At 36.5% G+C, this 12656-nt stretch overlaps 1 protein-coding gene across 2 annotated transcripts in view; it reads left to right on the forward strand.

Moving 5' to 3' along the window:
• Positions 1 to 12656, forward strand: part of LOC129726794 (microtubule-associated protein Jupiter) — a 231208-nt gene that overhangs the window by 134574 nt on the left and 83978 nt on the right. The window lies entirely within an intron of this gene.

The raw sequence follows: 12656 nt of genomic DNA on the forward strand, positions 1-12656 counted from the left end.
CCTGACAGATGCCGACTACTGGCTCTCGATACACTGGAACAACGAAGGAAACTACAACAAATTTTGTTCGTGGCGAAAATTTTGTACGGTGCAATTGATGCCCCCAAACTACTTGAAAAGATGAACTTTCGCGTACCTTTAGGACTCTTCGGAATACATCTTTATTACAGCCAACCTTTCACCGGACTTTGTTTGGTCAAAACGAGCCGATTTTGGCATGCATTCGAGCGTTTACGGCTGTGGAAGAGCAGTTTGATTTTAATGAGACAATTGGACGATTCGTAAATAGGATTAGATCTGTGATACATTAGACTAATTTTTTTCATTAAGACTTTATTTGTCAGATGAATTATACAAAATACAAATACAAATACAAATTCAAGATTAGAACTTCATTTACAATTTTCTCAATTGTAAGAATTTCCATATGAGACTCTTATGCTTTTATCGGCAGTACAACGCGTAAACGAAAATCAGAATACAGGCGCAAATCGAGGTATGAACTATATCGGACGCGCTATGTAGAAAAGACATCAGGAAAGAGATATTTGGTGCTGCTCTTCAATCGTTGCGTGCTAAGTCGAAGACGAGCATCAAACACCGATTGCATGATGCTCGCTTTCGACTTGACCTGGTAAAGCATCAAGATTGCTGTTGCCTGTAGCAGCAAGTTTCCTTCCAAGACATCATTTTTAATAAAATTCTAACATCAATTGTCTGTTGAAACTTTATCTTCGGGACATTAAAGATAGCAAACATTAGTTGACCTGTTGGGACGGAGAGATTTTGCCAAATTTTTTCCTGACGCTGTTAGAACCACAAACATTATAATTTACATGTAATTAATGACAATCGAGTGTCATTCCCGAAAATGACATACATATTATCGCTCGCATTCTAACCTTTAACTTGAGAATCCAGAATAACTCCAAATTCAGCTGGAACCGAATTGAAGCATATACGAGAAATATAAGTAGATGATTCAAGAAAAATTGAAAATGAGCAAAAGTGTACGAATGAACAGAACAAACAAAACGGTTAGAAATCAGCCTTAAAAACCTAAAACCACAGAGGAAACAATAAACCAGAGATGGACTGAATTTTCAGCTAGATGTGTGATTTCGAGAACAGAAGCAATCAAAGACCGGTAAAAATTGTTTAAAAGTGGACAAGAGTAAGCTAAAAATTGATTTTTGACGAGTTTCAAAAATTATCATAACACCAGCAAAAACCTGAACTGAAGCGCTCCTGAAAACTTAAAAAACCGAAAGCAAAATGATCAAAATGCCCCTTGAAATAACTAAAAACTCTTTAAAATTTAGGAATACAAACAAAGAAAAAATACGATATCTAACATGGCTCAAAAAGCATGAAAATAAAATAATCTTTAAAATATATCTCCAATATTTAGATGACAGAACGACCAGAAAATTCAGTTAGGATGCCTTAGAAATGTAAAACAGTGAAAAAACCAGAACCGAATTTTTTGTATTGAAAGGTTTTTGAATCAAAGGAGCAACGAAAAGACCAGAACAGCAACTGAAAATTGATCTCAATTTAGTACCAGACTCAAACTCAAACTCAAAAAAACTCTATCTCAAACATAACATTAAATCTGTCGTAAATGGAGCATGAAGCATTTAAAAACGCTTCGGAAGGCTTGAAGGAATATAAAAGAATAAATTCCTAAGTCCACTAAAAATGGCTGCAAAACGTCTCTGAAGCAGGCATTCCCAAAGTACAGCCTTTTAATCCGTCTTCTCAGAATACTTTTCCTGCTGCTGTTTGTTTGCTATAGCTACCCGCACTAGCAGTCGGGTAATCACATTAAGAACCTATTGGCAACAGAGAACCAACAAAAGGTAACGAAAAGAGTTTACTTCGTGTGTCGATTCGGCATTACACTAGAGTCTTCTTTACGCTGTTTCTATGCGGTTTTTTGCGCTTCATATCTTCCGCGTGAAAAAAAAGTACATTTGAAGGATGTTATCGGAATAGCGAATGTAGAAGAGAGAAGAAGCTGTCTTTTATATTGACGTTCGTGTCAGCACTACATAAACAGCCCGTTTCGGTATATGCCACCGGAAAAATTTTTCTCCTTTTTATATGTCAATGACGAATGTCGTGTAACGACTGTTATAAAAGGCTGCGGGAAGAATAAGCGTAGAGAGTAAAATACAGACTACCCGACGCCTTACCGACAGCATTCGTGCAAAGAGAAGCAAACTCGAGAATAGAGCGGCTGTGAACTGAAGGATGTGTGTATCGTATACCGGCTGTTATATACAACCAACCATACAAGCCATCGTCGATATGGGAATAAGTTAAATGGCAAAGAGAAACAACTAAATCAAATTCAGCCTAATGGTTCAAAAATGTTTGCAAATGAAGGAAAAGAACAAAGCATTCATTCCTAATTTATTATTAAATAGTGGAACTGCTCCATTATTCATTTCATTAAGCCGATATTCACGAAGAATGCACGAATTAAACACCAAATTTCCACAAAATCATTGAAAAAATAAACAAAATACGCCTACGTGCTCTTATGGAATCGCCCAGTATTGCGTATTCAGTAAACTTAGCTGGATTTATTCTGAATTTTGTAGAACAAACCATTTTTCAAAACGCTTACATATTCATCTCAAAACTTAAATCACTGTTCAATTATTCATCTCACTCCCCCCCCCCCCCACATTCATCACACTGTTAATCATGGATGAATCACATTATCATGAATAAACATAGGCACAGCCCGTTACTTAGATATCTGCTGTAGTTGTTTACGTGCAAAATTGGTAACCTCGGTAACCACTGCAGTGCTGTCGATTTATGTCAATTATGTCGGAATAATTTAAAATTTTCAGTATGATTTTTTCGTATTAACAAAAGCTGATTTTCTTCAACGCAGTGAAAACAGATGAAAATACATACAGTTAAAATTAAGGAATTGTAGAAATTCATCTCATATATTTCTGATAATTCAAGCTTGTTTTTGAAAATTTGAGGTGAACATTTCAAAGATTAAAGTATTCTTAGTGTAGTGATTTTTCAGTAATGAAAATAAAAAGTGGTCCGTTAGTGATGAAAAAAAATTAACGATGCGTTGTAGCCATATAGAACAATGTGCGGATTTTGTTTTCTGAGGTAGGTGATTGAATTAAATAAGTTTTCGAGTGCAGAAGCCCGACTATAATATCAGATTTAGAGCTTTTAAGTGAGTTTTTGAGGATTCTACTTTATGAGAAATCTAAAGTGAGCTAAGAAGAATCCGTTCCATGGATAAGCAGATTGGTTTAGTTAGAAAATATGCTTTTATCTTGTTTTCAATTGTGTTTTTATGTTGTATGAGATGAATATATGGGCTGAGATGAATAATGGAGCAGTTCCCCTATTAAGCTAAAATTGGTTTCGTAGATAGATGAGAGTAAAGACAAAATCGATTTTAAATTTAGTTCACAACTTAGTTGAAAGTGCCTCGATAGGTAGAAACAAAGGTAATGAAAAATGACTTCAAATTAGCCTAAAAAACTTAAAAGTACCGTTATTTGCGACATTTGCTTGGAATGTCTTGAAATAAATTTATTCTTTTCTGTAATACAATGATGCATCAGATCTTTATTCAATGTATGACAGATAATCTGATTAATTTATAAAATTTAGAAACCTTTTAAGCGGCCTGAAATCTAAAGTAAACATGAAATTTATTATTTTAAATATATCGTTTCACACTTTACCGTGATATGGAAAATTCGTTCCATTCAACAATCAATCGTTAAAATCTCCTACCGGTGGTATTGGTCATAACCCTGCGATCGTGCGTCGAACATTACCGACTTCGAGAACCATAATTGTAACATCACGTTCCCTTTCACAGTCTATTGCCACACAAACACGGAAACGGATCCGAATGTTGTCCAGCATTCTCGGCGTAGGTTCGAAAATCATAGAAATGAAGTAATCATGCTTCGAGGAACTTATCTGAAAATCTTGTAATATAATAGCCACGCCCGGGTTATGCCCCGTACTTTCTTCTCAGCGTCCGCGGTTTGCGCAACTCGTCGGCATGGCAGCATGCGGTAACTTCAGCGGTTTTCATCCCGTGACAGACCGTATTCCCTCTGCGCAAGTGACTAATGAACCTTTTGGTGGACGCCGGCTGTTCGGATTTGTTGCATCTACGAGCTTGTTGTCTTGCGTATGAGACAAACCAACAAGCGGGTTGATTCAGCGCCAGCCTTCCGCCCCGTAGAGAGAGAGGCAGGTCATTAAACAAATAAACGTAATTGAACCCATCTGAAAACTACACAACCGAGAGGTCTCTGCTGACAGCGCCAGCAGCAGCAGCATCGCAGACCGAAGCGATCTTTGACGACAAACGTTTATTTCACTGGGCGTTGGTTCACGGTGTTGCATTCGAATGAAATGCTCTTTCCCACCGGAGAGAAAAATCACTAAATTACCAATCATTCGAATTCGATAGAAAGCAACTCCAACTGCCCTGATGGGTGGTGGCGGGTGGTCTCTGTTGCGCTACTTCCGATTATTATCCAAGCCCAATCGGGTCGCATTGAATTCAGTGTTTCCGCGAGCATTATCAAAGGAAACTGACAAGCTTCATAGAAAAAGAAATGATGACGAAAATGACAATAGTTTTACTTTCTCGTTTTTTAACTGTAACACGACGTTCGATGGAACGCTCTCTATGGGTTGATGGGGGAGACACCGAAAGGCTTTGTGAAACTATTGAATCAGTGCGCCGTCATCGCCGTTCGATAGCTGAAGTCAAAGGCGGAAGGAGAGAACGCGTCGCCGTTCCGCAGCAGTAAAAATGTGTTGATATTGCATACTGGAAGGTTTACGAGTTTGACAATCTGTGAAAAATGGGAACAGCAAGAGTGAAAGGAAGGATAATTGAATTGAAACCGCGCGAAGTAACCTCATAAAAACGGGGACGGGGTAGATGTTAGTAGATAGAAAAAAAAGTTTGGGGTTGATTGGTGGAGCATAACGATGCAAAATTAGAAAGAGGTCGTACAATGTCAACTAGTAATAATCGGATTTTTTATGATGCCTTCATTGGTACTCAATAAAAAGCCAAGTGCTAAGTTGTAAAATTTTCCCATTAAAATGAATTATTGCTAATAGAAAGGTATACAAAACGATGTTAAATAAGAAGGTGTCCCCAAAGTGAATGCGTTTGCATCATTAATAAATAATGAAACATCTTATGCAGCAGCTACTTTTTTTTAAATATGCTAATTCTACTGGCTTTTATTTATAATTCCAATTTGTAACATGATCTATACTTCCATGACTATTTTTCATTGATGAGTTACTATTCGGAATACTTTAGTTTTCGAAACGATTGATATTCTGATATGGTAAACAGTTCACGTTTCGAAACGATTCTTTTTACATCCATAAATGACGTAGGATTCGAGCGGGGAGGGGGAGGGTTTCAGTTTTGTGACAAAATGCGACGAGAGGGAGGGTGGGGGGTTAAGCCAAGCTACGTAACAAATATGGAACCAAAAAAAAAAGAATTTTTTTCTAATGGTTCTTTTTTATCTCTGTTTTGTCTATTTAGGGTTATTTTCATTACTTTCTTGTCTTTTCTTGTTCATTTATGCTACAAGGTATGTTTTTGATAATAAAATTTGCGAAGAAAAATTGTCATGGGGAGAGGGGGGGGGTTCGTTGTAAAGCTACGTAATTATCTAGAGAGGGGGTCTGACTTTGTGACGAAATGCTACAATGGGGAAGGAGGAGATCAAAAAAATTCAAAAAAGCTACGTCTTTTATGAATGTTCTCTAACACAGAAATCAAAAACAATGACAGGAATTGTATACTAACAAAACTTTTATGTGTAGCGAGAAACCATCATGCCCATGTAATACGCAACAAACCATTTTTGGATTTAGTTACAGCAGCCTCGAGGTGCAGAAGATATAAAAACATTTTCATAGGGCGAATGTTGCCTGTTGACATCTTATTACTGACCTGTACCGTTCTGTTATGGTATAAAAGGGTTTCGTAGTGAAAATGTTTGCAGTTGGCAACGCACAGCTGAGAGGTAGAAAGTAGAAATGCGCCTTCGCAATGCGAAAGTTAGGAACAGTTGAAACTATAAATTTTGTATTATTCTCATTGCCAAAACAATTTTTTATCTTATTTTTGATTCTACGTCCAGCCTGTGTTTGTGATCTAAAGTTTAACTACTTCTACTGTTTCTAATCAATTTCTGAGGAAAGTTGCCTATAATATCAACATCAATATATCTTCCCAACGTAATTCGATTGGACACCGTTTCGAAGCCATTGTTATACTCATCTCAACACACACATTTATCATATTTATCTTAAATGCAAACTAACGGTGTCATAAATCTGGGATTTCATCTTCCATCGAATAGTCTTAAATTTATTGGAGAACGGGTACACCCAGGCTCTTCATTGATGTATGCAGGTATTAACTCAATACAAATGAATAGCACCTAAACGGAAAGTTGTGCCTTCATTTCAATACAATTTTCTTTCTTCTGAAGAAGTCACACTTCAACGGATGGCAAATCGGCGGCAGCTTCTTAGTGCTTCCGATTCACGCACATTCCCACAGTGCTTCGAGTCGTTTCACGATTATGATCGAGCTTAGGCGGCGGAGGCGGTTCGGAACTTTCCCAATCAATCACAGATTTTACAAGGCACTTACTGAAACCGATGGCCTAAACGGAAAGAAGTCTGCCTCGGTCCGGCGAGGCGAGGCAACTTGATGATTGTCGGTTGCTCCCCGAAATGCGCAAGGGTGCAAAGACACGATGACGACGGGATGTAGGCCGCCAAATTAAAAACACATTACGGTTTAATATATGTACCTACCAACTCCATCGCCGTCTTTACATTTACGCTACCAGTAACACCAGCACGCGCACCGCGAATTCAATCGCAAGCTAAATCTAGCCTCATCCATATGTGTGCAGTTTCGCGAAATGTTATGTATGCGTCACGCTATTTATTATAGTAAAAGTTCGAGTTTTTAAATTAAACATTTATGTGCGATTTGTATGAAGACGAACCATTGAGTTTTTTTTTATTATTTTTATTTCTCGCTTTCGCTCAACACTTTCATCCCACTGACTAATGTCGGTTTCTTTCTGCTCAGAGCTGTCTAAACGCATTCGAGCAGTCGTAGCTTAGAGATGCATTTCACTTCGCCGGGTATTATTAAATCCATCTTTCGCCATTCATTCCACACATGAAGTGGTTTATGAGTTCCGTCGGTGGATTTTATGACAAACAGCTTCGTGTTTACATCGTCTACTATTGCGAATCACTACCATCTCATTTTTTTCACGATTACTTTGCTAGTTACAGTTTGTTAAGTACCAGGTTGAGCAAACCAACATCTGCCTGCTGAAGCGCAAACTCATCGACCTAGAGTCAAAGTCAATTACCTTAGATTTCATCGTTCTAGGTATTATTTGTACCTATGTTCTTAGAAGCTGCATTGCGAGTGACAATGTGGGAAAAAAAACTTTCCGCTTCAGAGCAGACCCAGTGCCAACCGCGTTGCTATGCTCGATTGCACATACCGTAAAGAGAAGTTTACGCCATTGTTTCAGGCGGCGTTCAGTTCCCCCCGTGTCTAACTTCTTTGAACAATCGACTCAGTGGATCTTACGACGAAACGCAATCAAAAATATCAAATCTCAAATGTCATTCTCGATTACAGGGAATGTCACCTTCCTTGTTTTGTTGCGAAGCGGTCATGAAATTGTTGCAAGCAATCCCAACGGGTTGCAGTGAGATTATTTTCTATACTAGGAGGAAGGAAAAGCGCCACGTGGTCGCTTACCAAGTCCAGTCCGGTAGCACGACAGCGGTTGGTTAAACTTACAGTTTAACGGTGGTGCTGGCGAACGCGGGTTCCTGCGAAAGACATGAAACAGAGGAAAATAGTCAAAATAAACCTCAGCTGACGGTCCACAACATCGGAGGAATCGAGAGCGGGACCGTTCCATTCACCACCCATCGTTGCCGTGTCGTTTCGGCTAAGCCTAGAGAGACGAAACTCTCTGACTGGAGTAACTGACTAGTTTTTTGGAAGGCATTCGCATAGGTTCTCCGCGGTCGACTGTGTCGGCTTTTGTTGCGCTCTTTTCATGCCGTGAACGAATTTTGCTACGATGAGTTCCTTTCCGTGAGAGTTCGAGAAATCGTTCGCTGGATGATACACTGTGAAACTAAAGTGGTCGGTTTGTGACTCAACGATAGTTGTAAATATTATCACAGTGGGAAATGGAAGAAAATATTGTCGTGCTGGAATGTTGCATTTTGTGTATTTTTGATGAATAGTATCAATCTAATGAGTAGACATATCTAGATATGTCAAGTGGCTCAACTAGTGTAACTTTTTTGAACATTATTGTTTTTTAAAATTACTACTATTAAGGTATTACGCAGGATTCATTTATTCGTCTGCGAAAATATTTTAGGTAACGATATAGGAAAATACCAAATTTAAGTAATTGTTCAAATACGTCAAATACTACTCTCAAATTTTAGTCTTCGTGTTGAAAGTTTTCACTACAGAGTCGAGTAAAAGCAATCAAAACATTATTAATGAAAGAAGTCCAAATTTCGGTTTGATCCATTCTGTTCAATAATTGGCAATAACCCTTTTTATGCCGGTTAAAAGAAGGTATTTTGTTGATTTATATAAAGAAATATTGTAAAAAAATGTACACGATTGTTTCAATATACGCGTACTATTTAAGATGCCCGAATTAAACTAAGATATAGGGTAAGGGCCCCTTAAATCGCCCTGACCCCATAATTCGCCCACCCACTAATCAACAAATTGTTTACGGGGTTTGTCATTGAATTATGCCAAATAATAATTTATTTTCAATCTCAGCTGGTTCTTTTTTATGTTTAAACACGGTTCTAAGAGTTGACACTATATTGCAAACAATAAATAAAAAATAGCTGGGCGAATTATGGGTAGGTACTTGGATGAAGTGGGCGAATTATGGGGTCGTGGCAGGCATGGAAATTTTCACTCACTAGCAATATTCCAGGCAAATGCTTTCTTTGATTCATCATGTATCGTCCAACTATTTTCACTCGTGTACAAGTTTTCTATAGAAACGCTGCTAATTGTTTTTCGCTTCTAAGTGTTCTAAATAATATAGAAGGAGACTAAACGATTCAAACACGATAGTATTTATTGTATCCAAGTTCACTTGCATTCAACACTATCGCGAGAATCTTTGAGAGATTATCACCAGTAATACAACATTATGAATCCAAATGAACGTTGGATTGCGTTCAAATGTTTGCCCACCGGAGCAAGTAGGTATCATAAATGCTTACGAAAATAGAAGCATGGTTCATTAGGGGCCGTTCAATAATTACGTAAGCATATTTTTCAACTTTTTCTACACCTCCTCCCCCCCTTGTAAGACTTCGTAAGATTTTTTGACACCCCCTCCCCCCTAGTGAGATCTTACTATATATACTAATTTTCTTTTTATGAATTTGACCGTCCATACCTTCATCAACATGGTTTTTTGAATAGCTCCATTAACAATGTTTTTCTTACGTAAGATAATCAATTCACCCCTCTCCGTCCCCTGTAAGATAGCGTAAGAAATTTTTTTGGGATTTTTGCACAATGACCTTGAATCAACCATTTCAAAAAATTTGAGCCAAATCTGAGAAGGTCGCGTACACGTGGTGTGCACACTTGAGATGTAATGACCCATATGTAGGTATTCAAAATCGGTCAAATAGGTAATTGCTGCATAAATTTTCTAGCCAAATTTTCGTTCAAAGATGAGCAAATCCACAAAAAACGAGCCAATCAACCATTAAAAAGTTGAAAACAAAATATTTCATTTAACAAATTTCCACCTTTTTTTTCATGTCTCCTAGTTCAGTAAACTATTTTTGGTTTACTTATAATATGTAGCTTTTGTAAAAAAATTGGATTCATGAGAAGTGAGTATTTTAAGTTATTTAATTCAATCAATTATATATTTGTGTTTTTTCTGAAAAAAAAAAATTCTTTTCTCTCCCTGTGTATATATTTTTTTTTGAAAGAACAAAATTGCAGTTTACAACTTTGTTGAAGACAGTATACGTTTTGGCTTTAATTTTTTTTATTGGAAATGTTACTTTTTGGTATCTCATTACAATGTTTAGCTAATGTTATGTAGTTTTTATAAAAAAAAACTAAATGTTAACAAAAAGGTTTTTTTAGATAATTAGTTTTAAATTTTTTTTATCTTCGTTTCCCAAAAAAAACTTTTTTAGAGTATATTTTTTTTCCAGAAAGTTAAAAAATTATTAACTGCAGCTTTCCCGAGCACGTTCCACCAATCGAACAAACGGTTTTAGCTCTAAAAATATATATAATCATCAATTTTTTTTTATATACCAATTTATTACATAGCTTCTCAAAAATAAGTCGTGATGCAAAATAATAACCAATGGCCCAAAATGGCATCGGCACATAGAAACATATACGCAAAGTTTCTCCCACACCAAAAATAACAATTGAAAAAAAAAACGGGACATTTTTGTGGAATTGCTCAAATTATGTATGAGACACGACAGTATGGTTAACGTAGGATTACGACAGCCTATCAATAATCGAATTATAAGCATTTGAAATACGACAATCTTCGTGACGTTCTCGATGTTTTCGATAGTTGAATTTACTCCCCACAAGATGAAATTCTACGTCAAAAGTATTCAGAGTTAGGATTTTCAGCACCTATTTTATAGTGCACTCAATTTATTTTATCGATTACTAAAGATTATATTTGAAGATAAGATACACAAACATCTGGTCGTTAGGATAAAAATGGAGATTGTGAGGAAGGAGGTGTCACAGTTGTTGATGTCGGAGACCGAGTTTATCTCTGCATCTCTATGACTGCGACGGTAAGGTAGGGTTCGGTCACCGTGATAAAAGATGAATCGAACAATCTTCCGCGCGAAGTTAAATCATTACGAAGGCAAGCGAATGTGTATATTGCGTAGCCGTCAGAATAATAACGATATTTATCGACCGAACGAAATCTACTCCGATTTGCAACACACCCATATAAAAGCAACGGTGAACAATATCCGGCTAAACGGTCAGACCGAGACTAAGTTTATTTCTAAATCTCTACGACTGTGACGGGAAGAGCGGGTTTTGTTATCATGTCTCCATGGCAACTGACGAAATTAAATGATGTTGTGCGCGAATTAATTTATTGTTCATTACAAAACACGAACGAACGATTCAAACACCGCGACTCCCTACGAATGACGTGCGCAAAAATCATCTACCAACCGCAGCATCTATATATTTATATCAATTTCCATAAGCAATCCCGAATACCTTCGAGAAACAAGGCAATTGCAAATGCACAGGACAAAAACACGATGTTTCGCACCGATAATCTCTCACCTGCCATATGGCTAAATTAAAATACCTACTGGCCAGGGATGCCACATGTACAGATTAATCTGTATTTTACAGATTTTTGGGCCAAGTAACGGTACAGAATCTGTATATACAGATATACAGATTTTCGTCGAAAAGTACAGATTTACAAATTTTTCGAAATTGACATTATTTTTATTAACACTCAAAATTTTATTTCATTAAATATTAAGAAAATTGAACATATTTTCAACCCCACATACGTTTTAAGCTAAAAATTTTATTTATGTACCATAAAAACTTGAAAAATACAAAGTTCTTTATGTTTAATCAATACAGATTTTTTTTATAAATGATGCTCAGATTTTTTAAAGGGAAAACACAGATTTAAATGTGGCAACCCTGCTACTGGCTACAAAAATTGACAAAGTTAGCCAGACAAATATGCATATCGAACAAAACAGAGTTTCAAGTTTGTTTACAAAACGCCAAAACGTTCGCAATCAAATTTCAGTTGATATGGTCTACTGTTAGGCCAACCAACAAGGTTTGAATATAATTAAATAAAATTTGTTTATGTGTAGCAAAATTTATCCAAATTCTAAGAAAATCACAAAACAACAGCATCTAATTGGAGAAAATGTCCGTAACCGTCCGGTCAGGACTTTCCATGGTAGGCGATCGGAACAATTTAGATTATTTTCATTTTCAATTTTCATGTCATATTTTCACCATCAATATCGCATTAAATCATGAACAAATTACGTTTATCGAAACAATCTATCTGTCTAGTTCACAGAGTAGCAATAATTTATAGCTAATCCGACGTGAATTCGTTCAAATATATTATTCTATCTAATCATAGAATTTGTATCATGGTCAGGACAAAATATTTATCATAATCAAAACAGCTCTTTTATTTCAGATTGATTTGAATTCAAGTATATTAGGTAAACAATTTAATTGTCTTAAATTACTCTTAACAGTTCAAAACAAGCACTCTCAAGGAAAAACAATTTCCTAACAAATACTTTTCCATGGATTGTACCTACGTGACATCCATTATTTTATATCAAGCACAGCCAGAATAAAACGGTGAAGTCTCAGACGTAATCTGTTCCGATTATGATTCAATTCTGTTCTGATCGTGATCCAATTTTATCGCTATTTGCAATTGAGTTGGATAATGTCTTTTATATCTATTTATGATCAACAT

This window comes from Wyeomyia smithii, chromosome 3, assembly GCF_029784165.1.
Source record: "Wyeomyia smithii strain HCP4-BCI-WySm-NY-G18 chromosome 3, ASM2978416v1, whole genome shotgun sequence".
Taxonomy (NCBI): Eukaryota; Metazoa; Arthropoda; class Insecta; order Diptera; family Culicidae; genus Wyeomyia; species Wyeomyia smithii.